The 25,509-nt window shown below is 45.8% G+C and overlaps 1 protein-coding gene across 5 annotated transcripts in view; it reads left to right on the top strand.

The window, feature by feature from the left end:
• Positions 1-25,509, top strand: part of METTL25 (methyltransferase like 25) — a 260,766-nt gene that overhangs the window by 1,483 nt on the left and 233,774 nt on the right. For 2 of the 5 annotated variants that reach the window (XM_056574422.1, XM_056574421.1), the window contains exons 2-3: positions 519-577; positions 24,371-24,466. The gene's annotated coding sequence lies outside the window, so the exon portion shown is untranslated. Of the gene's footprint in view, positions 1-518; positions 578-16,147; positions 16,180-23,809; positions 24,467-25,509 lie in introns of those variants that run through there. The other 3 variants (XM_056574425.1, XM_056574426.1, XM_056574423.1) reach the window with 3 other exon arrangements.

Below are 25,509 nucleotides of genomic sequence, written 5' to 3'. Positions count from 1 at the left end.
GGAGGAACAACACAACGAAACCAAAACAAAAAACACAATTGAAGATTAAAAGGTGAAAAAAAAAATCCCCAAATCGCTCATTTCATATGAGTATGGTCAGGGTTTTCCTAGCATTTTTACTCAAAGCTGTGATGTCTGATTCTATCCTTAAACTCATAAATGTGGTGCAAATTACACATTATTGTCAAATTTGCAATATGTTATTCTGGGCCATAGTTTTTATTTTTTTTTAGCAGAAAGCAGAGCAACCCTGGCCGCAGCAGCAAGCTCACTTTGCAGTCCCTCTGTGACTGCCGTCGGTGCATCCGCAGCATGAAATATGCTGTGGATGCGCCCCGTGTTACTCTGCTTTAAATCTGTTCTCACTCCTCAACTGTGTACTATTTATCTCTCATTCCAGGGTAATATCAGTCAATAATAAGAGTCTGTTGAATTTTTCGTTACAACCCAAAATGTTATTCTTCATACAGTTGAAAATAAAAAGTTTTAAACACATCTTAACCAGTTTTCTCTTACAGGACATCTGCACATGTCTGTACACCTGCAACATTGAAAATAAAGCCTAGAAGCATTAATGGTGAGTGCTGTTTTCAATTACCTACCTCATCTGGATATTCAGGAAAATGTTATTTACAATTTCCTTTATTTTTCATTGACAATACAAAAGTAAACCGTTCCCTCCAAAAAATCTACTTTAAACTTCTTGTATTCTTTACTTGATGCTGTTTTGTGTAGCTCCATATCTCCCCCCAGTGGGGAATCCACTATTGATATGATGAAGCATAATAAATGTTTTAAAAATGTTATAAATATTAACCATTAATAGATAGCTTTTCTTCTATTTTTGAAGATGTTTACTCTGCATTTGCTGTTGTGTTATGGTTATTTGTCTTCCTATTCAGTTGTTTTATAACCATCAAACAATGAAGCTTTATTGATTGCTCAAAGAAACAGTCAAAATCAGCACATAAAAATATAAACAGAAGGTTCGAAAACCTCAGAACAACAGTAACAAGTAGGTCACATAAAAAAAAGGAAAAGGTAAGTATCAACAAAAGAGATCCATGCAGATAAAATACATGAAGCAGTAATAGCCATACAACGTAAGACAGGGATACCAAATTATCCATACCCAGCAGAAAAAACCAACCCAACTCCCCTCCCCGAACCCACTGTCCAAATCCCCCTCCCCCCCCCCCCACCTCCCATCATCCCGAATATCAGTACAAGGAGAAACTATGCGTCATATTAGGGCAATGTGGGGAAGTAAGCCAAGGTTCCCATACTAAGTTAAATCTATCTACCAAGTCTTCACGGATTGCAGTCAACTTTTCATTCAACATTATGGCATTGATTCTATCTATCACCACCGAGAGAGAGAGGACAGGCTGTTTCCACTGCGCTGCAACATGTATCCTTGTCGCCATTAGAATATAATGGGACAACTTAAAGACCCTAAACGGCATCCTCGATGGTTTGAGGCTCAAGAGGCAAAAGGCAGGGGTACGAGGCACCCCGACCTCCAGCATCGAGGTCAGTTTGTCCAATATTTGATTTCATAACACGGATACAGTGGGGCAACTCCACCAGGTGTGAAACATCGTACCTCTAGCCCCACAGCCCCTAAAGCACAGAGGGGAAACTGAAGGATATATTCGATGGAGTCTAGTAGGGACTTTATAGGTACGGTGAAGTATCTTCAGAGATGTTTCCAACAAGGAGATCTGCCAACCACCCTTACTAATAGTAGTGCAGCAGTCTCTCCACTGTGAGGTAGAAAGCGTAGAGTGAATGTCCCCTTCCCACTCAATCATGTATTTTAACTTTTTATCCAGGGGAGGAGCGTTTAAGTGTGAATAAAGTATTGAGAGGAGACCTGGTGCGCTAGAGGAGTATAACATATGTCTCTCAAACGAGGTAGGTATAACTGGAGAGTTACGATGAATATGGGACGTATAGAAAGAGACGATCTGACAGGCCAGGAACCTCTCCCTCGGTGGAACTTCATGTCGTAAGCACAGGAAATCTAAGGACGGCAACATTTGGCCTACTAAAAAATGATGCAGGTACCTCAATCCCTTACTCAGCCACCAGTGAAAGGAAGTAAAAGTTAAGCCAGGGGGAAAAGAAGGATAGGAAAGAAAGGGCAGAAGAGGTGAAGGCACCGACTGCATACGGAACTTAAATCTCACCTGACGCCACAGAGAAAGGGCGTACAGAGTGACTTGCGCTGAGGAAGGTAGCAAGGACGCAACAGGGCACATAGTCCACATCAATGAGGGCAGCGAATGTGGAGAGACCAGAACCCCCTCCAAGTCCACCCACCTGGGAGCCCCCACTGAAATGTTAACCTGCGCTAATTGGGCAATGCGTGCGGCATAATAATATTTCAAAAGGTTGGGCACCGAAACACCCCCCACTCTCTTATTATAGTACATAAGGGTCCTATTAATTCTTGGAGCCCGGTCAGACCAGATATATTTAAAAACAGTTTTCTGAAATTACATTAAATCCCGTTTCACAATAGGGATAGGGAGTGTCCTAAATAGATATAAAATGCGGGGCAATATTACCATACGCACTACATTAACCCGACCTATCCAGGATATATAGGAATAGTTCCACTTCAATAGATCAGTCCTCAATGTCTTATATAGTGGAACGTAATTAGCCTGATACAAGGAGTCCAGTGAAGCGGTCAGTCGCACCCGCAGGTGAATCCCTATAGCCAAAATTCAAACCTATAAGGCGTTTAGCCCCATCAGGGACATTAAAGTACATCACTTCCGACTTACTAATATTGACCCGCAGGCCAGACATATGTGCAAAATTGCCCAGCACCTCAAGTAAATTAGGAAGGGATGTAAGTGGTTGGGTGATAGTTAACAAAAAGTCATCTGCAAACAGGCTGCATTTATATTCCCTATCCCCCACCCCTGATGTCGGAGTGCGCCCTAATTTGGGCGGCCAAGGGCTCCATTAACAGGGCAAACAAGGCCGGCGACAACGGGCATCCCTGCCTCGTCCCGCGTAGTATAGTAAGAGGTGCCGGAGTGGTGGAAGGCAATTTCAGAAAAGCCGTGGGATTGGAGTACAAGTGATGGAGGATAGTGATAAAGGGGCCCCTGAATCCATACTTAGTCAGCACTGCGAACATATATGGCCATGTAACGCTATCGAAAGCCTTTTTTATATCGAGAGCTAAGGCTAGCATGGGTGTTTGGGTAGTATTGGACCACTGAATAAGATTTACTATCTTAGGGACATTATCTGGGGCCTGTCTCCCGGGGATAAATCCCACTTGGTCCGCCTGTACCAGAGAGGGTAAAAAACGATTTATACGGGCAGCCAGAATGGATGTCAGGAGTTTAGTATCAATATTCAGTAAAGTTATAGGACGGTAATTAGCAGGATGTAAATGATCCTTGTTGGGTTTCGGGATTACCGTTATGTGTGCGTCTAGAAATTCAGCAGGAATAGGGTCGCTGGATCTCAGGGAATTGAACAGCGAGGTCAGGGGGGGGACCAAAATGGAAGCGAACTTTTTATAATAGGCGGCCGAAAAGCCGTCAGGCCCAGGGGACTTGCCATTTTTGAGTTTTTTTTATCGCATCTGAGACTTCCTCAGTGGTAAAGGGGTCATTCATGACCTCCAAAGCATCCGGGGTAAGAGTTGGGAGATGAATAGAAGATAAGCAAGAAGAGATAGATAAAGGAGTAGGAGAATTAGCAGATGGGGCAGCATACAGCGAAGAATAGAAAGAATGGAAAGCTGAGTAAATGTGATCGGGATTAGAGGTAGTCACACCAGGACGTATCTGAATGGCATGCATTTTGTTATAGGAAGAGGTGTTGCGCAGCATAGAGGCCAAGAGGCGGTCAGGCTTGTTTGCGTACCTATAGTACGTGGAATGAGTCCAACGTACCGCTCTCTCGACCTCCATGGACAACAAGGCATCTAACTGAGTCCTAGTATTCTTGACTTCATTATACAGGTACAGTGAAGGGTCATTTTGGTGAGCTATAGTAAGGCGATACAATTTAGCTTCCAGTGCAACCCTGGTGGCCGAGCGATCTTTCTTAACACCCGAGGCTAAGGAAATAATCCTACCTCTCATGTACGATTTATGAGCTAACCATAGCCAACAGGGCGCACTGTCAGATGAACCGTTGCGAAGAAAATATTCTGTTAAGTCAGCCTCCAATTGGGTGCGGACCCGGGTAATTGTAAGCAGAGACTCATTCAGCCGCCACCTAAAGGGGATCTTGGAGGGAGCAGCTAAATGAAAGGCCGCAACCACCAAATCATGATCCGACCACACACACTGAATATGACGGGCATATAACAAGTGGGGCAGTAACACTGCGTTGGCTAAGATCCAGTCAATGCGAGTATAGGTATGCTGGGAGGGAGAATAGTATGTGTACCCTCTACAGCGGCCATTATCAGACATCAGCTAAACAATGGTCGCTAAACAGTTGCTGGACCCTTTTTTGCTGAGCCCCTGATCTACGAAGCGGGGCAGAGTGAGACCTATCCAGGTCACTATGGTACACAAAGTTAAAGTCCCCAGCCCAAATCAGCCAGTCGTAGGTCAGGGTCTCCAACTCAGAACACAATTTAGTGAAAAAAGAGATAGGGGCGTCAGTGGGAGCATAAGAGTTAACGAGGCAAAGTGTTTTATCATACAGTAATCCTAATAAGATAACATAACGGCTATCAGGATCCACAATAGAGTGTGCTACAGTGTATGGGAAAGCGTCGTGCAAAAACGTCACAACCCCCCTACTTTTGGACGCATATGTGGACATATAATAATGGTGGTAGGATTTATGAAGAAACTTGGGGTGAGAGGATGGGGTAAAATGGGACTCCTGCAAGCAAAGTACATCCGGATGCAGCCTAGTATAATCCCTAAATGCCTTGTTACATTTGTGAGGGGAGTTAAAGCCCCTCACATTGTGAGACACTAGCTTACACATAGGAACATAACACACGATGCTAGATAACAAGTAATCAGGAGGGGAGCAAGCAGCAGGGGCAAATAATACAATACCAGTCCAGATGGTACATCAAGAGTCCATGTCAAGGATCTGACCATCAGCAAGGACCTACAACAGAAAACAGAACACAAAACAAAAGACAAACATGTCAGACAAAAAACAAAACACAACAAACAGTCCTGGCAAGGAAAGACAGGTCGGAGTCGTCCGTGACCCATCATACTTCCTAGTCCCATGTCCGGGCTGCGAGGGCGCACTACTCCGGTCTGTGCACTGCCCAGTATAACAAGTCCTCGGGTCCCAGCCGGAACGAGGTATGGAAAGGTCAGTCCCGCATTAATGCAAAGGTCGCCTGAGCCATGTGAAAGAAAACAAAAAGAAAAAATAGTTCACAGAAACCGCATGAGGTAACAGTGGGTCCCCGGAGAGAGGTTATCAGACTGGCCACCAGGGCTTCGGTCGAACAGTCAGGTAGGCTTCGAGTTATCCTGACGGGCAACGGTGGTCCATGTACGCTGTGGACGCCTCTTCCTCTGTGGTTGTGGCGGAAATTCCACCGGCTGAATATTTTCAGATTTTAGAGCATCCAAGGCCTCTTTCATAGAGCGGACAAAATGGGGACGTCCATTAAGTCGAAAAGACAAGGAAAAGGGGAAGCCCCATCTATACTTACCTTGATGCTGAGTGAGAGCCAAGGTGATAGGCCGAAAGTCCCTGCGCCGGGCCAAGGTAGAGGGCGCTAAATCTGAGTATAGCCGAGCTGCAGGAGGCATGCCCGGCAGAGTAGGCAGGTCACGGGCTGCAAGCAAAAGAACATCCCTTATCTTCGGATAGTGCAATTTCAATATAACATCTCTCGGGAGTTCAGTGTTTTTGGGCTTAGCGAGGGCCCTGTGGATCCTATCAAACCTCAGCATCTCCGGTTCTAATTGGGGAGCCAGCTCAAAAAAAAGGGCGGTAAGTACCTTAGTCAGGTCAGTGATCGATTCCGGCAGACCCCGCAGTCTCAGGTTCGCCCTACGCGACCTATTCTCGAGGTCCTCCAGCTTCAATTCAATGGCCGCCATCTTACTCGCCTGCTCATCAATGTCCTGTCTATCCGACTTCACCGCGTCCGCCAAGTCATCGATTTTGGATTCATTATCGGCCACCCTCTGAGTAAGTTCCTGAATTTGCGACGAAAAAGCAGCCACAGCTTGCGATAACTCATTTGGAACAGGGTCTGTATGTTTCGGAACATGGCAGCAGGGGTAAGATCTTCAGGCTGTGAGAGTTCGTCATCAGAGTGATCCTCCGGCGTGAGGGAGCTGGCGGCGGCAATCTTGGATTTAGCCCCGGCTCTGAAGAGATCCGGGATTGACTGTGAAAGTCCCTGAGAAGCGGCCTGAAGTAGTCTCCTGGAGGAGCGGGGAGTAGTCATAGTATCTCCGGTGGGTTTCCCCGTCCTAAGGAGTCGTGTATCGGCGCTGAGATCGGCCGTATAAGCACAGCCGGCACGGAGCTCACATGAGGTGCGACTGTCTCAGTGAGCCGCGCGCATGCGTCCCTCTATTCAGTTGTTTTATACGTGTTTGGCTAACAATTGTATCTGAGAAATAGAACCTATATCAAAATTTTTTCGATTTTACATGAAATAACTTAGATTGCGCTGATCACGCACCTTTTTACAGTTTCTTAACCCCTTAAGGACCAGGCCATTTTATACCTTAAGGACCGGAGCGTTTTTTGCAATTCTGACCACTGTCACTTTAAACATTAATAACTCTGGAATGCTTTTAGTTATCATTCTGATTCCGAGATTGTTTTTTTGTGACATATTCTACTTTAACTTAGTGGTAAAATTTTATGGTAACTTGCATCCTTTCTTGGTGAAAAATCCCAAAATTTGATGAAAAAAATGAAAATTTTGCATTTTTCTAACTTTGAAGCTCTCTGATTGTAAGGAAAATGGATATTCAAAATAAAACATTTTTGGGTTCACATATACAATATGTCTACTTTATGTTTGCATCATAAAATTTATGAGTTTTTACTTTTGGAAGACACCATAGGGCTTCAAAGTTCAGTAGCAATTTTGAAATTTTTCAAAAAATTTTCAAACTCACTATTTTTCAGGGACCAGTTCAGTTTTGAAGTGGATTTGAAGGGTCTTCATATTAGAAATACCCCATAAAAGACCCCATTATAAAAACTACACCCCCTAAAGTATTCAAAAAAACATTCAGTAAGTGTATTAACCCTTTAGGTGTTTCACAGGAATAGCAGCAAAGTGAAGGAGAAAATTCAAAATCTTCATTTTTTACACTCGCATGTTCTTGTAGACCCAATTTTTGAATTTTTGCAAGGGATAAAAAGGAGAAAATTTTTACTTGTATTTGAAACCCAATTTCTCTCGAGTAAGCACATACCTCATATGTCTATGTTAATTGTTCGGTGGGCGCAGTAGAGGGCTCAGAAGGGAAGGAGCGACAAATGGTTTTTGGGGGGCATGCCGCATTTAGGAAGCCCCTATGGTGCCAGAACAGCAAAAAAAAAAAAACACATGGCATACCATTTTGGAAACTAGACCCCTCGGGGAACATAACAAGGGGTAACGTGAACCTTAATGCCCTACAGGTGTTTCACGACTTTTGCATATGTAAAAAAAAATATTATTTTTTACCTAAAATGCTTGTTTTCCCAAAATGTTTACATTTTTAAAAAGGGTAATAGCGGAAAATACCCCCCAAAATTTGAAGCCCAATTTCTCCCGATTCAGAAAACACCCCATATGGGGGTGAAAAGTGCTCTGCTGGCGCACTACAGGTCTCAGAAGAGAAGGAGTAACATTTGGCTTTTTGAAAGCAAATTTTGCTCTGGGGGCATGCCGCATTTAGGAAGCCCCTATGGTGCCAGAACAGCAAAAAAAAAAAACACATGGCATACCATTTTGGAAACTAGACCCCTCGGGGAACGTAACAAGGGGTAATGTGAACCTTAATACCCTACAGGTGTTTCACGACTTTTGCATATGTAAAAAAATATATATTTTTTTTACCTAAAATGCTTGGTTTCCCAAAATTTTTACAATTTTAAAAAGGGTAATAGCAGAAAATACCCCCCAAAATTTGAAGCCCAATTTCTCCCGATTCAGAAAACACCCCATATGGGGGTGAAAAGTGCTCTGCTGGCGCACTACAGGTCTCAGAAGAGAAGGAGTAACATTTGGCTTTTTGAAAGCAAATTTTGCTCTGGGGGCATGCCGCATTTAGGAAGCCCCTATGGTGCCAGGACAGCAAAAAAAAAAAACACATGGCATACTATTTTGGAAACTAGACCCCTCGGGGAACGTAACAAGGGGTAATTTGAACCTTAATACCCTACAGGTGTTTCACGACTTTTGCATATGTAAAAAAATATATATTTTTTTTACCTAAAATGCTTGTTTTCCCAAAAATTTTACATTTTTTAAAAGGGTAATAGCAGAAAATACCCCCCAAAATTTGAAGCCCAATTTCTCCCGAGTACGGCGATACCCCATATGTGGCCCTAAACTGTTGCCTTGAAATACGACAGGGCTCCAAAGTGAGAGCGCCATGCGCATTTGAGGCCTAAATTAGGGACTTGCATAGGGGTGGACATAGGGGTATTCTACGCCAGTGATTTCCAAACAGGGTGCCTCCAGCTGTTGTAAAACTCCCAGCATGCCTGGACAGTCAACGGCTATCTGGCAATACTGGGAGTAGTTGTTTTGCAACAGCTGGAGGCTCCGTTTTGGAAACAGTGGCGTACCAGACGTTTTTCATTTTTATTGGGGAGGGGGGCTGTGTAGGGGTATGTGTATATGTAGTGTTTTTTACTTTTTATTTTGTGTTAGTGTAGTGTAGTGTTTTTAGGGTACAGTCGCACGGGCGGGGGTTCACAGTAGTTTCTCGCTGGCAGTTTGAGCTACGGCAGAAAATTTGACGCAGCTCAAACTTGCAGCCGGATACTTACTGTAATCCTCCGCCCATGTGAGTGTACCCTGTACGTTCACATTGGGGGGGGGGGGGGGGGGAATCAGTGCAAAACTACAACTCCCAGCATGTACGGTCTATCAGTGCATGCTGGGAGTTGTAGTTTTGCAACCGCTGGAGGCTCCGTTTTGGAAACAGTGGCGTACCAGACGTTTTTCATTTTTATTGGGGAGGGGGGCTGTGTAGGGGTATGTGTATATGTAGTGTTTTTTACTTTTTATTTTATTGTGTGTTAGTGTAGTGTTTTTAGGGTACAGTCACACGGGCGGGGGGTTCACAGTAGTTTCTCGCTGGCAGTTTCAGCTGCGGCAGAAATTTTGCCGCACCTCAAACTTGCAGCCGGATACTTACTGTAATCCTCCGCCCATGTGAGTGTACCCTGTACGTTCACATTGGGGGGGGGGGGAACATCCAGCTGTTGCAAAACTACAACTCCCAGCATGTACGGTCTATCAGTGCATGCTGGGAGTTGTAGTTTTGCAACAGCTGGAGGCACACTGGTTGTGAAACACAGAGTTTGGTAACAAACTCAGTGTTTTACAACCAGTGTGCCTTCAGCTGTTGCAAAAGCTACAACCCCCAGCATGTACGGACAGCGGAAGGGCATGCTGGGTGTTGTAGTTATGCAACAGCTGGAGGCATACAACTTTGGCTGGGGATTGTAGTTATGCAACAGCTGGAGACACACTGGTTTGCTACTTAACTCAGTGTGCCTTCAGCTGTTGCAAAACTACAACTCTCAGCAGTCACCGACAGCCAACGGGCATGCTGGGAGTTGTATTTATGCAACCACCAGATGCACCACTACAACTCCCACCATGCACTTTAGCTGATTGTGCAAGCTGGGAGTTGTAGTTACACAACAGCTGAAGGTACACTTTTCCATAGAAAGAATGTGCCTCCAGCTGTTGCAAAACTACAAGTCCCAGCATGCCCATAAGGGCATGCTGGGAGTTGTGGTGGTCTGCCTCCTGCTGTTGCATAACTACAGCTCACAGCATGCCCTTTTTGCATGCTGGGAGCTGTTGCTAAGCAACAGCAGGAGGCTGTCACTCACCTCCAACGATCCTCGCTGCACCAGGTCAGTCCCTCGTCGTCTCCGCCGCCGCCGCTGCTCCTGGGGCCCCGATCCCAACAGGGGCGCCGGGGATCGGGGTCCCCAGCACCCGGGGTGCACGTCCCGCACCCGCTCACGTCCTCCGGAAGAGGGGCGGAGCGGGTTGCGGGAGTGACACCCGCAGCAGGCGCCCTGATTGGTCGGCCGGTAATCCGGCCGACAAATCAGGGCGATCGTGAGGTGGCACCAGTGCCACCTCACCCCTGCTGGCTCTGGCTGTTCGGGGCCGTCTGAGACGGCCCCGAACAGCCTGTAATTCCGGGTCACCGGGTCACTGGAGACCCGATTGACCCGGAATCCGCCGCAGATCGCTGGACTGAATTGTCCAGCGATCTGCGGCCATCGCCGACATGGGGGATCATAATGACCCCCCTGGGCGATATGCCCCGATGCCTGCTGAACGATTTCAGCAGGCATCGGGGACCGGCTCCGCTCCAGATGGTTGCGGGGGGCCGGTAAAACACATGACGTTCTCATACGTCATGTGTCCTTAAGGACTCGGAAATGGAGACGTATGAGAACGTCATGTGTCCTTAAGGGGTTAAAGGGGTATTCCAGGAAAAAAAACTTTATATTTTTTTTTTTATATATCAACTGGCTCCAGAAAGTTAAACAGATTTGTAAATTACTTCAATTAAAAAATCTTAATCCTTTCAATAATTATCAGCTGCTGAAGTTGAGTTGTTGTTTTCTGTCTGGCAACAATGCTCTCTGCTGACATCTCTGCTTGTCTCGGGAACTGCACAGAGTAGAAGAGGTTTGCTATGGGGATTTGCTTCTAAACTGGGCGGTTCCCGAGACACGTGTCATCAGAGAGCACTTAGGCAGAAAAGAACAACTCAACTTCATCAGCTCATAAGTACTGAAAGGATTAAGATTTTTTTTATGAAGCCAGTTTAAATATATATATATATATATATATATATATATATATATATATATATATATTTTTTTTTTTTTTTTTTTCCTGGATAATCCCTTTAGTATACCCTTCCATTCACACCTATCACATCCTGAATTGTCAGCCACTATAAACCTACATATCTTGGGAATGGAAGGTCATATAAAAAGGTATGTGATATAATAATAATGCAATCTCATTTTTGGTGGGCTGGTCACAAGTCCTCTTTAACCCCTTAAGGACTCAGGGTTTTTCCGTTTTTGCACTTTCGTTTTTTCCTCCTTACCTTTTAAAAATCATAACCCTTTCAATTTTCCACCTAAAAATCCATATTATGGCTTATTTTTTGCGTCACCAATTCTACTTTGCAGTGACATTAGTCATTTTACCCAAAAATGCACGGCGAAACGGAAAAAAAAATCATTGTGCGACAAAATCGAAAAAAAAACGCCATTTTGTAACTTTTGGGGGCTTTCGTTTCTACGCAGTGCATATTTCGGTAAAAATTACAACTTATCATTATTCTGTAGGTCCATACGGTTAAAATGATACCCTACTTATATAGGTTTGATTTTGTCGCACTTCTGGAAAAAATCATAACTACATGCAGGAAAATTTATACGTTTAAAAATGTCATCTTCTGACCCCTATAACTTTTTTATTTTTCCACGTATGGGGTGGTATGAGGACTCATTTTTTGCGCCGTGATCTGAAGTTTTTATCGGTATGATTTTTGTTTTGATCGGACTTTTTGATCACTTTTTATTCATTTTTTAATGATATAAAAAGTGACCAAAATACGCTTTTTTGGACTTTGGAATTTTTTTGCGCGTACGCCATTGACCGTACGGCTTAATTAATGATATATTTTTATAGTTCGGACATTTACGCACGCGGCGATACCACATATGTTTATTTTTTATTTTTTTTACACTGTTTTATTTTTTTTATGGGAAAAGGGGGGTGATTCAAACTTTTATTAGGGAAGGGGTTAAATGACCTTTATTAACACTTTTTTTTTACATTTTTTTTGCAGTGTTATAGGTCCCATAGGGACCTATAACACTGCACACAGTGATCTCTAATGCTGATCACTGGCGTGCATTAACACGCCTGTGATCAGCATTATCGGCGCTTGACTGCTCCTGCCTGGATCTCAGGCATGGAGCAGTCATTCGTCGATCGGACACCGGGGAGGCAGGTAAGAGCCCTCCCGGTGTCCGATCAGCTGTTCGGGACGCCGCGATTTCACCGCGGCGGTCCCGAACAGCCCGACTGAGCAGCCGGGTCACTTTCACTTTCACTTTAGAAGCGGCGGTCAGCTTTGACCGCCGCTTCTAAAGGGTTAATACCGCACATCGCCGCGATCGGCGATGTGTGGTATTAGCCGCGGGTCCCGGCCGTTGATTAGCGCCGGGACCCACGCGATATGATGCGGGATCGCGGCGCGATCCCGCTTCATATCGCGGGAGCCGGCGCAGGACGTAAATATACGTCCTGCGTCGTTAAGGGGTTAATAACAATCTGTGATTAAAGGGGTACTCCACCCCTAGACACCTTATCCCCTATCCAAAGGATATGTCTGATTGCGGGGGTCCCGCTGATGAGAACCCCTGCGATCTCTCCTGCAGCACCCAGTGTCATCTGCTGCACAGAGCGAACTTCGCTCCATGCCTGATGACGGGCGATACAGGGGCCAGAGTATCGGGACATCACGGCCCCGCCCCTTCAATGCAAGTGTATGGGAGGGGGTGGGTGATGATACTCTGGCCCCTGTATAGCCCATCATCAGGCACGGAGCGAAGTTCACTCCATGCAGCAGATGACACTGGGTGCTGCAGGAGAGATTGCGGGGGTTCTCAGCATCGGGATCCCCACAATCCTTCGGATAGGGGATAAGATGTCTAAGGGCAGAGTACCACTTTAAATCTCTTGCTGGAGTCAGTGTATTTTGTCTATAGCAAAAAGAAGTTATCAAAGGTGGGAAGCTTTTGCTGCCTACGGACTACAGGAAATGAAAATCAGTACCCTAGGTTGGTGGGACTGATAAAGCCAACTAGAGCCACATTTGAGCCCTGTGTTGCAACAATGTCTAGCCTGTAATGTTTGACAAATGTGGAAGTAGAAGACTTTACAGATTTGAAGCAATGGAACATGCTCCAATTTAGCCAAATAGTTGGCAATGCAAGGAAGACTGTAGGGCATAAAATTAGTGCATTTTTTTTTACATTCTCTATTGTGCTACTGATGCACCTGGTTAACCTCTTAAGGATGGAGGGCGTATCCATACGCCCCGTTTTAAAGTCCTTAAGGACTGAGGGCGTACGGATACGCCCGTGGGAATTCCGGTCCCTGCCACTCGCCGGGCGGGGATCGGGATGCCTGCTGATATCGTTCAGCAGGCATCCCGGCATATCGCCCAGGGGGGTCCTGAGACCCAATGTCGGCGATCACGGCAAATCACAGATCAATTCAGATCGGCGATTTGTCGCTAAATAGGGATGATTGGAGCTGTCAGTGACAGCCCCGATCATCCTAAGGGATAGGAGCAAGGTTGCAGTGGTGCCACCCCCTCCTATCCCCTGCCATTAGTCAGCAATGACTACTGACCAATGGCAGTTGAAGACCGGGGGTTACAATGGAACCCCCCCCCCCCTGTCCCACCACTGGATGTCGGGCAGAGTGGGGGGAGAAGATGGCGGCCGGTACCTGGGGACTTTCATGCGGTGGGGACCGGCAATCATCGGTGGCATCAGCGGAGATCAGCGGCGGAGGTAGGGAGGTGACGGCGCGGAGCATCAAGGAAGGTAGCAGTAAAGCGATCTTTACTGCTGCCTTCTAGTGGTTGCCAAACTGCAACTCCCAGCATGCCCAGACAGTCAAAGGCTGTCTGGGCATGCTGGGAGTTGTAGTTTTGCAACATCTGGAGGGTCACAGTTTGGAGACCACTATACAGTGGTGCCCAAACGGTAGCCTTCCAGATGTTGCAAAACTACAAATCTCAGCATGCCTAGGGAGTTGTAGTTCTGTAACATCTGTCCCTTCAGATTTTTACATTTTCATGAAAATTTTGAAAATTGCTGCTATACTTTGAAGTCCTCTAATGTCTTCCAAAAGTAAAAATATGTCCATTTTATGATGCCAACATAAAGTAGACATATTGTATTTGTAAATCAATATAAAATGTATTTGGAATGTCAATTTTCCTTACAAGCAGAGAGTTTCAACGTTAGAAAAATGCAAAATTTTCATGTAATTTTTTGATTTTTCACCAAGAAAGGATGCAAGTAATGACAAAATTTACCGCTATGTTAAAGTAGAATATGCCACGAAAAAACTCTCGGAATCAGAATAATCAGTAAAAGCATCTTAGAGTTATTAATGCATAAAGTGACAGTGGTCAGAATTGCAAAAAATGGCTCAGTCCTTAAAGGGTTAAAGGTTACCCAGGTCTCTAAGATATGGCTTTTAGTATGAGAGAGCTTGTAATTCACTTATGAGTATTGCAGACTTAGTTGAAACATGGATAGAAAATGCTTACAATTTTAGGAGTTTAAGATTCTAGGGAGGACAATGGGCAAGTCTCAGGATGGATTTAAAGTTTGGCAGGTAGGACTTAAAGGGGTACTCCACTTCGGAAGTAAGTGTCCCGAACGCTGTTTTCAGGCTGCGGGGGTCGGCCACACCCCCTCAATGCAAGTCAATGGGAGGGGATGAGACGGCCGTTCGGAACATTTACTTCTGAACGCTTCTCAGTCTAGTACCCCTTTAAGTTTTTAGGAGCTCTGAAAAAGATTTTGATAAGACGACTGAAGGGGAACATATTTTGCAACTGAGGGTGATAGCAACTAGGACCCACCAGGTTTGAAGCATGCTCAGCTCATGATTTAAACCCTGGTAACAATACCCATACGCCCTGCGTTCTTGACAGGTTAATTATAATGAATGAATAATTTAAGGAAGGCTTCACTCAGTATTTTCTGAGAGCTTTTTGTCACATATAAGACAAAATATGCACCAAAAATTGGCGACATGACCCTTATTCCAAGCATATAATGTGACTGAAGATCATAAATGAAGCAGATTTATCCCACCTCTAATTTGACATAAATTATGCCAGTGGTATGAAATGCTGGTCTTAAAGGGATATTCCAGGATATTTTAGCCTTTGAGCTCATGATGCCAAGCTATAATTCTGTGTAATTTGCTGTTGTATCTTACCTTTCCCAGCATTCCATGTGGCCAGAGCCAATGAGAAGAGATTTATCAAAACCTGCACAGAGAGAAAGTTGACTAGTTGCCCATAGCAACCAGATTGCTTCTTCAATTTAGAAAAAAGGCAAATAAAAAAAAAGCTATCTGATTGGTTGCTGTGGGCAACTAGTTAGCTTTTCCTCTGCACAGGTTTTGATAAATCTCCCTTCATGTCATAAGTCCCACAGTCTCCAGAAGAAAGTGGCTATTGTGCGGTAGGTGGATAGCAGGATGGAAGGGTTTAACTGAAGTAATGTTATCTACTTACTCACTGCAGCATAGCTGCGCTCCCCTAGAGACCATGTGACTTATCTTTGGGCTCGAGTGCTGGGAAAGGTCAGAGACAACAATTTTGCCATTTATTCCCCCATGTAAAAAGCCCTTTGGTTCTTGTGTGACATCATGCGCGTGTACTAGAATTATACTGCAGTCCATTTGACATGCTATATTCACATGACTTTGTTATTACTTTATGTAGGATCTTTATATTTAACTACAAATTCAGTATCAGATCCAGTCACGGAAAGAAGAAAAACTTATCTAACCAACCAAATAGGATCCCATTTGAAGTAAAAACTATATAACCCCGAAACAGCCATGTGACAAAAGTCCACCAAGAGTGGATCTGTCCTTTATAGAGTCCCTGTCATGCCGTTCTCGTGTCTGATGTACAATTAAGCACAGATACACCCAAGGTGCATGCTGGATGGTACAGTTGCTAAGGCAACACTACGGAGTCTTGTGCATAACTACTACTAATTAGAAAAGGAGTCATGTAGTTGCCAAGGCAACTGGACCACCCAGCATACTCTCTGCATCTCCTCATGCTCAATCTTACATAGAAGAACTACATGATATGAACAGGTTAACATCAAGCACGGAACAGGGTACATCTCTTCTCTTTCATGGTAACAAGCTAAATTCTAAATAATCATGAGGTATAACTACACCACCATTGTATAAAAGAGCTTCAGAAAAACAAACAAAAAGAACAGCGACACCTGCGACATACATGATGCTGGAAGCATAAACATCCTTTTAAAGGGGTACTCCGGCCCTAAGACATCTTCTTCGCTATCCAAAGGATTGGTGATAAGATGTCTGATCGCTGGGGGTGCCGCCCCATGGGACCCCTGCAATCTCGCATGCAGCACCCACATGTGGGAGCTGCATGCAGCGCTGCAGCCTCAGAGTCAGACGGGTCGCGACTGCGGGGCCGAAGTATTGTGACATCACACCGCCGCCCCCGTGTTATGTCACGTCCCACAATGCAAGTTTATGGGAGGGGGTGTGACGGCCGTGACGTCACACTGGGCGGAGTAATGACGTCACGATACTCCGGCCCCGTAGTCTTGACCCTGCAGACTCTGAGGCTGCAGTGCTGCTTGCAGCTCCCACAAGTGGGTGCTGCATGCGAGATTCCGGGATCCCCAGTGGCGGGACCTCCGCAATCAGACATCTTATCCCCTATCCTTTGGATATGGGATAAGATGTCTTAGGGCCAGAGTACCCCTTTAAGAGCTCCATAACCTGTCAAAAGAAATAGTAGCTGTTTTAAGCAATGCAAAGCAAATAGAAACGGCACAACCAAAGTCCTGAATGTGAATGAAATTCGGGGTGCCCGCATAACTGGAACCTGGGTCCATCGGTTCCTCAATCCAGAAAAAAGCAAAATATGATGCAGCACTCCACAAGTTGCAAGCAAAGGGTGGTTTTATTCCATCATGTGCATAGACAACGTTTCACCAGTCTCACACTGGCTTTTTCAAGTGAATCATAGTGATACAAGTGGGTATTTATAGACCGCCCACTAGGTCATGTGACATTAGTAATATATCATTTACATATGTAAACAAACGAGATCATAATAAAAAATTGTGCAATCAATAGTGTACATAATCAAATACATAGTACTAAATTCAATATAGACATCCAATAGCCATCAGGTGTATAGACCTCTATGTTTAACATGATAAAACAAAGAAAGAACAGTGACAGTAATATATAATTACGTGCAGAGCTGTGAATGCCTTCCGGGGTCCTGTCATGATGTATCCCGATCGCCGGCGCCAAAGCGCCGGATGTGTTGTGTGCATTGCGATGAAGAAGAAGTGGTGAAACGTTGTCTATGCACATGATGGAGTAAAACCACCCTTTGCTTGCAACTTGTGGAGTGCTGCATCATATTTTGCTTTTGTTTTAAGCAATGGATAGCTTTTCACTCACTGTCTTCCCCTCAAAAGGGTGAAACTCCAGCCATAAAAATTACATACCAAGACGTTTGTCCTTATACATTTATTTTGCACCTTCCCAACTGATACATGAAACAACTACAAAAAGACACTTGTTTGGGACTTCTGCAGCACATCTAGTCTTTTTAGTTTCTTTGAGTAATAATAAATGATCATAATGCTACTAATTGTTTTAAAGATGCCGATTGATTTGATTTTATGGTAGAAGCCTAAACAACAAGCCCTATTATGATGTTCCCCCTTCCTCTTATTAGCTTGCTTTATGGGGAAAATTTTAAAACAGGATTAGTGTCACGATGCCGGCTGGCAGGTAGTGGATCCTCTGTGCCAGAGAGGGATTGGCGTGGACCGTGCTAGAGGATCGGTTCTAAGTCACTACTGGTTTTCACCAGAGCCCGCCGCAAAGCGGGATGGTCTTGCTGCGGCGGTAGTGACCAGGTCGTATCCCCTAGCAACGGCTCAACCTCTCTGGCTGCTGAAGATAGGCGCGGTACAAGGGAGTAGACAGAAGCAAGGTCGGACGTAGCAGAAGGTCGGGGCAGGCAGCAAGGATCGTAGTCAGGGGCAACGGCAGGAGGTCTGGAACACAGGCTAGGAACACACAAGGAAACGCTTTCACTGGCACTAAGGCAACAAGATCCGGCGAGGGAGTGAAGGGGAAGTGAGGTGATATAGGGAAGTGCACAGGTGTAAACACTAATTGGAACCACTGCGCCAATCAGCGGCGCAGTGGCCCTTTAAATCGCAAAGACCCGGCGCGCGCGCGCCCTAGGGAGCGGGGCCGCGCGCGCCAGGACAGAACTGACGGAGAGCGAGTCAGGTACGGGAGCCGGGGTGCGCATCGCGAGCGGGCGCTACCCGCATCGCGAATCGCATCCCGGCCAGAGGCGGTATCGCAGCGCCCCGGGTCCGTGGAACCGACCGGAGCGCTGCAGTGAGAGAAGTGTAGCGAGCGCTCCGGGGAGGAGCGGGGACCCGGAGCGCTCGGCGTAACAGTACCCCCCCCCTTGGGTCTCCCCCTCTTCTTGGAGCCTGAGAACCTGAGGACCAGACTTTTGTCCAGGATATTGTCCTCAGGTTCCCAGGACCTCTCTTCAGGACCACAACCCTCCCAATCCACTAAAAAGAAGGTTTTCCCTCTGACCTTTTTAGATGCTAAAATTTCCTTGACGGAGAAGATGTCCGAGGAGCCGGAGACAGGAGTGGGGGGAACAGATTTGGGAGAGAAACGGTTAATGATAAGTGGTTTAAGAAGAGAAACATGAAAGGCATTAGGAATACGAAGAGAAGGAGGAAGAAGAAGTTTGTAAGAGACAGGATTAATCTGGCGCAAAATCTTGAAAGGACCAAGATAGCGTGGTCCCAACTTATAGCTAGGGACACGGAAGCGGACATATTTGGCGGAGAGCCATACCTTGTCTCCAGGGGAAAAAATGGGAGGAGCTCTTCTTTTCTTATCCGCGAATCTCTTCATGCGTGAAGAAGCCTGTAAGAGAGAATTTTGGGTCTCTCTCCATATGATGGAAAGATCACGAGAAATTTCATCCACAGCGGGCAGACCAGAGGGCAAGGGGGTAGGGAGGGGGGGAAGAGGGTGACGGCCGTACACCACGAAAAACGGGGATTTGGAGGAAGATTCAGAGATTCTGAAATTATACGAGAATTCGGCCCAAGGTAGAAGATCTGCCCAGTCATCCTGGCGGGAGGAAACAAAATGTCGTAAATAGTCACCCAAGATCTGGTTAATTCTTTCTACTTGTCCATTGGATTGAGGATGGTATGCAGAAGAAAAATTTAATTTAATCTTGAGTTGTTTACAGAGAGCCCTCCAGAATTTAGACACAAATTGGACGCCTCTATCCGAGACGATCTGCGTAGGCAACCCGTGAAGACGAAAAATGTGTACAAAAAATTGTTTAGCCAACTGAGGCGCTGAAGGAAGACCAGGAAGAGGGATGAAATGTGCCATTTTGGAGAATCGATCAACGACCACCCAAATAACAGTGTTGCCATGGGATGGGGGTAAGTCAGTAATAAAATCCATACCAATCAGAGACCAAGGTTGTTCGGGAACAGGCAGAGGAAGAAGAAAACCAGCGGGCTTCTGGCGAGGAGTCTTATCCCGGGCACAGATAGTGCAGGCTCGCACAAAGTCCACCACATCAGTCTCTAGAGTCGGCCACCAATAGAAGCGAGAGATGAGTTGCACAGATTTCTTGATGCCCGCATGACCTGCGAGATGGGAGGAGTGACCCCATTTGAGGATTCCGAGGCGTTGGCGTGGAGAAACAAAGGTCTTTCCCGGAGGAGTTTGCCTGATGGAGGCTGGAGAAGTGGAAATCAGGCAGTCAGGAGGAATGATGTGTTGAGGAGAGAGTTCAATTTCAGAAGCATCTGAGGAACGAGAGAGAGCATCGGCCCTAATGTTCTTATCAGCAGGCCGAAAGTGAATTTCAAAATTAAATCGGGCAAAGAACAGAGACCACCTGGCCTGACGAGGATTCAGCCGTTGGGCAGACTCGAGGTATGAGAGGTTCTTGTGATCGGTGTAAATAATAACTGGAAATCTTGATCCCTCCAGCAGATGCCTCCATTCCTCAAGTGCTAATTTAATGGCTAGAAGCTCTCGATCCCCGATGGAGTAGTTCCTCTCCGCCGGAGAGAAGGTCCTAGAAAAAAAACCACAAGTAACAGCATGCCCGGAAGAGTTTTTTTGTAGAAGGACAGCTCCAGCTCCCACTGAGGAGGCATCAACCTCCAATAGGAAGGGTTTAGATGGGTCAGGTCTGGAGAGCACGGGAGCCGAAGAGAAGGCAGACTTGAGTCGTTTAAAGGCGTCTTCCGCTTGAGGAGGCCAAGACTTGGGATCGGCATTTTTTTTGGTTAAAGCCACAATAGGAGCCACAATGGTAGAAAAATGTGGAATAAATTGCCTGTAATAATTGGCGAACCCCAAAAAACGTTGGATGGCACGGAGTCCGGAGGGGCGTGGCCAATCTAAGACGGCAGAGAGTTTATCTGGATCCATTTGTAGTCCCTGGCCAGAGACCAAGTATCCTAGGAAAGGAAGAGATTGGCATTCAAACAGACATTTCTCAATTTTAGCATAGAGTTGATTGTCACGAAGTCTCTGAAGAACCATACGGACATGCTGGCGGTGTTCTTCTAGATTGGCCGAAAAAATTAGGATATCATCAAGATATACAACAACACAGGAGTATAACAGATCACGAAAAATTTCATTAACAAAGTCTTGGAAGACAGCAGGGGCGTTGCACAGGCCAAAGGGCATGACCAGATACTCAAAGTGTCCATCTCTGGTGTTAAATGCTGTTTTCCACTCATCCCCCTCTCTGATGCGGATGAGGTTATAGGCGCCTCTTAAGTCCAATTTAGTAAAGATGTGGGCACCTTGGAGGCGATCAAAGAGTTCAGAGATGAGGGGTAAGGGGTAACGGTTCTTAACCGTGATTTTATTAAGTCCGCGGTAGTCAATGCAAGGACGTAGAGAGCCATCTTTTTTGGACACAAAGAAAAATCCGGCTCCGGCAGGAGAGGAGGATTTACGGATAAAGCCCTTTTTTAGATTCTCCTGGACGTATTCAGACATGGCAAGAGTCTCTGGGGCAGAGAGAGGATAAATTCTGCCCCGGGGTGGAGTAGTGCCCGGGAGGAGGTCGATAGGACAATCATAAGGCCTGTGAGGAGGTAAAGTCTCCGCTTGTTTTTTGCAGAAAACATCCGCGAAGTCCATATAGGCCTTAGGGAGACCGGTTACTGGAGGAAGCACAGAGTTACGGCAAGGGTTACTGGGAACCGGTTTTAGACAGTCCTTGGAACAAGAGGGCCCCCAACTCTTGATCTCCCCAGTGGACCAATCCAGGGTTGGGGAATGAAGTTGAAGCCAGGGAAGTCCAAGGAGAATTTCCGAGGTGCAATTGGGGAGGACCAAAAGTTCAATCCTCTCGTGATGAGATCCGATGCTCATTAGAAGGGGCTCCGTGCGGAAACGTATGGAACAGTCCAATCTTTCATTGTTTATACAATTGATGTAAAGGGGTCTGGTGAGACTGGTCACTGGGATGTTGAACCTGTTGACGAGAGAGGCCAAAATAAAATTTCCTGCAGATCCAGAGTCCAAGAAGGCCACAGAAGAGAAGGAGAAGGCAGAGGCAGACATCCGCACAGGCACAGTAAGACGTGGAGAAGCAGAGTGGACATCAAGGATTGTCTCACCTTTGTGCGGAGTCAGGGTACGTCTTTCCAGGCGGGGAGGGCGGATAGGACAATCCCTCAGGAAGTGTTCAGTACTAGCACAGTACAGGCAGAGGTTCTCCATGCGGCGTCGAGTCCTCTCTTGAGATGTCAGGCGAGACCGGTCGACCTGCATAGCCTCCACGGCGGGAGGCACAGGAACAGATTGCAGGGAACCAGAGGAGAGAGGAGCCGAGGAGAAGAAACGCCTCGTGCGAACAGAGTCCATATCTTGGCGGAGCTCCTGACGCCTTTCGGAAAAACGCATGTCAATGCGAGTGGCTAGGTGAATAAGTTCATGAAGATTAGCAGGCATTTCTCGTGCGGCCAGAACATCTTTAATGTTGCTGGATAGGCCTTTTTTAAAGGTCGCGCAGAGGGCCTCATTGTTCCAGGATAATTCAGAAGCAAGAGTACGGAATTGTACGGCATACTCGCCAACGGAAGAATTACCCTGGACCAGGTTCAACAGGGCAGTCTCAGCAGAAGAGGCTCGGGCAGGTTCCTCAAAGACACTTCGAATTTCCGAGAAGAAGGAGTGTACAGAGGCAGTGACGGGGTCATTGCGGTCCCAGAGCGGTGTGGCCCAAGCCAGGGCTTTTCCAGACAGCAGGCTGACTACGAAAGCCACCTTAGACCTTTCAGTGGGGAACTGGTCCGACATCATCTCCAAGTGTAATGAACATTGGGAAAGGAAGCCACGGCAAAGCTTAGAGTCCCCATCAAATTTATCCGGCAAGGATAGTCGTAGTCCAGAAGCGGCCACTCGCTGCGGAGGAGGTACAGGAGCTGGCGGAGGAGATGGTTGCTGGAGCTGTGGTAGTAACTGTTGTAGCATAACAGTCAGTTGAGACAGCTGTTGGCCTTGTTGCGCAATCTGTTGTGACTGCTGGGCGACCACCGTGGTGAGGTCAGCGACAACTGGCAGAGGAACTTCAGCGGGATCCATGGCCGGATCTACTGTCACGATGCCGGCTGGCAGGTAGTGGATCCTCTGTGCCAGAGAGGGATTGGCGTGGACCGTGCTAGAGGATCGGTTCTAAGTCACTACTGGTTTTCACCAGAGCCCGCCGCAAAGCGGGATGGTCTTGCTGCGGCGGTAGTGACCAGGTCGTATCCCCTAGCAACGGCTCAACCTCTCTGGCTGCTGAAGATAGGCGCGGTACAAGGGAGTAGACAGAAGCAAGGTCGGACGTAGCAGAAGGTCGGGGCAGGCAGCAAGGATCGTAGTCAGGGGCAACGGCAGGAGGTCTGGAACACAGGCTAGGAACACACAAGGAAACGCTTTCACTGGCACTAAGGCAACAAGATCCGGCGAGGGAGTGAAGGGGAAGTGAGGTGATATAGGGAAGTGCACAGGTGTAAACACTAATTGGAACCACTGCGCCAATCAGCGGCGCAGTGGCCCTTTAAATCGCAAAGACCCGGCGCGCGCGCGCCCTAGGGAGCGGGGCCGCGCGCGCCGGGACAGAACTGACGGAGAGCGAGTCAGGTACGGGAGCCGGGGTGCGCATCGCGAGCGGGCGCTACCCGCATCGCGAATCGCATCCCGGCCAGAGGCGGTATCGCAGCGCCCCGGGTCCGTGGAACCGACCGGAGCGCTGCAGTGAGAGAAGTGTAGCGAGCGCTCCGGGGAGGAGCGGGGACCCGGAGCGCTCGGCGTAACAATTAGGCTGGGTTCACAGCAATACAGTTGCATCTGTATTATGGCTAAAATGATTGACCTGTAGCAGGCGCTACCAAATGAGCACTGGAGTTCAATAGAAATGTATTGATCTGTATGAGGACTAATAAAGTGTAAAAAAAAAAAAAAAAAAAAAAAAAAAAGTACAAAGCGATCAAAAAGTCTGATCAATAACAAAATGGTAACGATACAAAACATATTAAGACACAAAAAATGAGACCTCATACAGCCCGGTATACAGAAAAATAAAGTTATAGGGGTCAGAAAAGTTAAAAAAAAGTTAGAATTTTATATTTCTGTAATCAAGCAGAAGTATCAAAATAACCTGTACGTTTGATCACAAATAATTTTTTGTTTCTGAACATATGTTATGATAAAATGAAAGGTGTCATTACAAAGTACAATTGGTCCTGCAGTAAACAAGACCTCATAGGTTTGTAGATGGAAAAACTAAAGTTATGGCCATTATAGGGCAAGGAGGAAAAAAACAAAAGTGCAAAAACAAAAACTGGCCCGGTCCTTAATGAATTACAGTATTTTTAGGTCTGCCGATTAAGTTTTTATTAATAAAGACCTTCTTTACATACTATTTGGGGTGAAATTATTTTGTGTACCAGGACAAGTACATTGTTGTGAAGGACATGTAGATTGTTATTTTCCTGACATTGACAGAGGTGTCAGCAGAGAGCTATGTGGTCAGGCAGAAAGGAAATTCAAAAAGAAAAGGAAATTCCTGTGGAGCATACAGCAGCTGATAAGTACTGGAAGGATTTTTTAAATAGAAGTAATTTACAAATCTGTTTAACTTTCTGGCACCAGTTGATTTAAAAAAGTTTTCCAGTGGAGTACCCCTTTAATAATTGTCTACATAGCAAAGCTTCCGATAGAATGATTTTTTTTTTTTTACAGGAAACCCGTCACAAGATTGTTAAATTATTCTTTATTACAATTCTGAACACTGTTCTGAAAAATGCAATAGAAAAAATGATTGCAACTTAAAACAAGGTAAGTACCAACAAGGTTGATTATGTAAGGATATTCAAGAAGACGTGGCAGAATGTTCTCAGGTTCATGACTTTTGATATATGGATAATCTACAGAGCTGCTGCAATATTTAGATTATGCTTTTATTTTCCCTGCTAATTAATTTGCTTGTTCCACTTGTTAGGCTACATTCACACTGTGGAATTTCCACAATTTGGCCTGAATACTGTTCAGCAAAGCTTGCTGAACAGAACTGCAGAAATCCAACGGAATTTCTGTGTTCTCTTAACACAAAATTCTGCCGAAATTCAAGCCCCATTGAGTTCATTGAGTTTTCGCCCGCAATATTTAAAGGGTTATCCACCATAAGGTGATTTTAGTACGTACCGGGCAGACAGTAATGGACATGCTTAGGAAGGATCTGCGCTTGTCTTGGGGCTAAATGCCTATGTTGTGAGATTACCATAATACTGTGGCTAGCTTTTTGTGAACTTGTATTTCCTGTTTGATTTTTCTTTTTTTGACTACAAATCCCACAATTCTATTTCCCTCCTTCCCACACATCAGCCGCCCCACCCAATGAAACATAAATGAGCCGCAGACCTGTGGTTTTCAATCAGGGTGCCTACAGCTGTTGCATTAGTTGCAGATTGATCTCTCTCCCACCAAGCGATCCCTCCACCCATTGAAGCAGACAGGCTCCCTGTCATCAGCTGACTAGTGAGTCAGGTCTCGGCCGCATTGCAAGCTGGGAAAAATCTGAGACAACAGTAATTTTGTATGCTGTTAAAAATAAATAGAGGGGTGAAAATCACATAAGAATTGTGAGAAAACCATCACACACAGGTACAGACACTATATTATGAACTACACTAACTTTACAGCCCCTGTAGCATAGTCTAATAAAAAAAATCCTGGAATACCCCTTTAAAGACAGGTTTTTACATTCTGCGGAATGTGGAATTTTTGTAGTGTGAATGGGACAAAGGAATCCCATTGAAGTAAATTGCCAATAAATTTCAGCGACGTCCGTGTGAACATAGCCTTATGGTGACCATATATAT

This window comes from Hyla sarda, chromosome 4 (assembly GCF_029499605.1).
Source record: "Hyla sarda isolate aHylSar1 chromosome 4, aHylSar1.hap1, whole genome shotgun sequence".
NCBI lineage: Eukaryota > Metazoa > Chordata > Amphibia > Anura > Hylidae > Hyla > Hyla sarda.
This window is presented reverse-complemented; position numbering and strand designations above follow the sequence as displayed.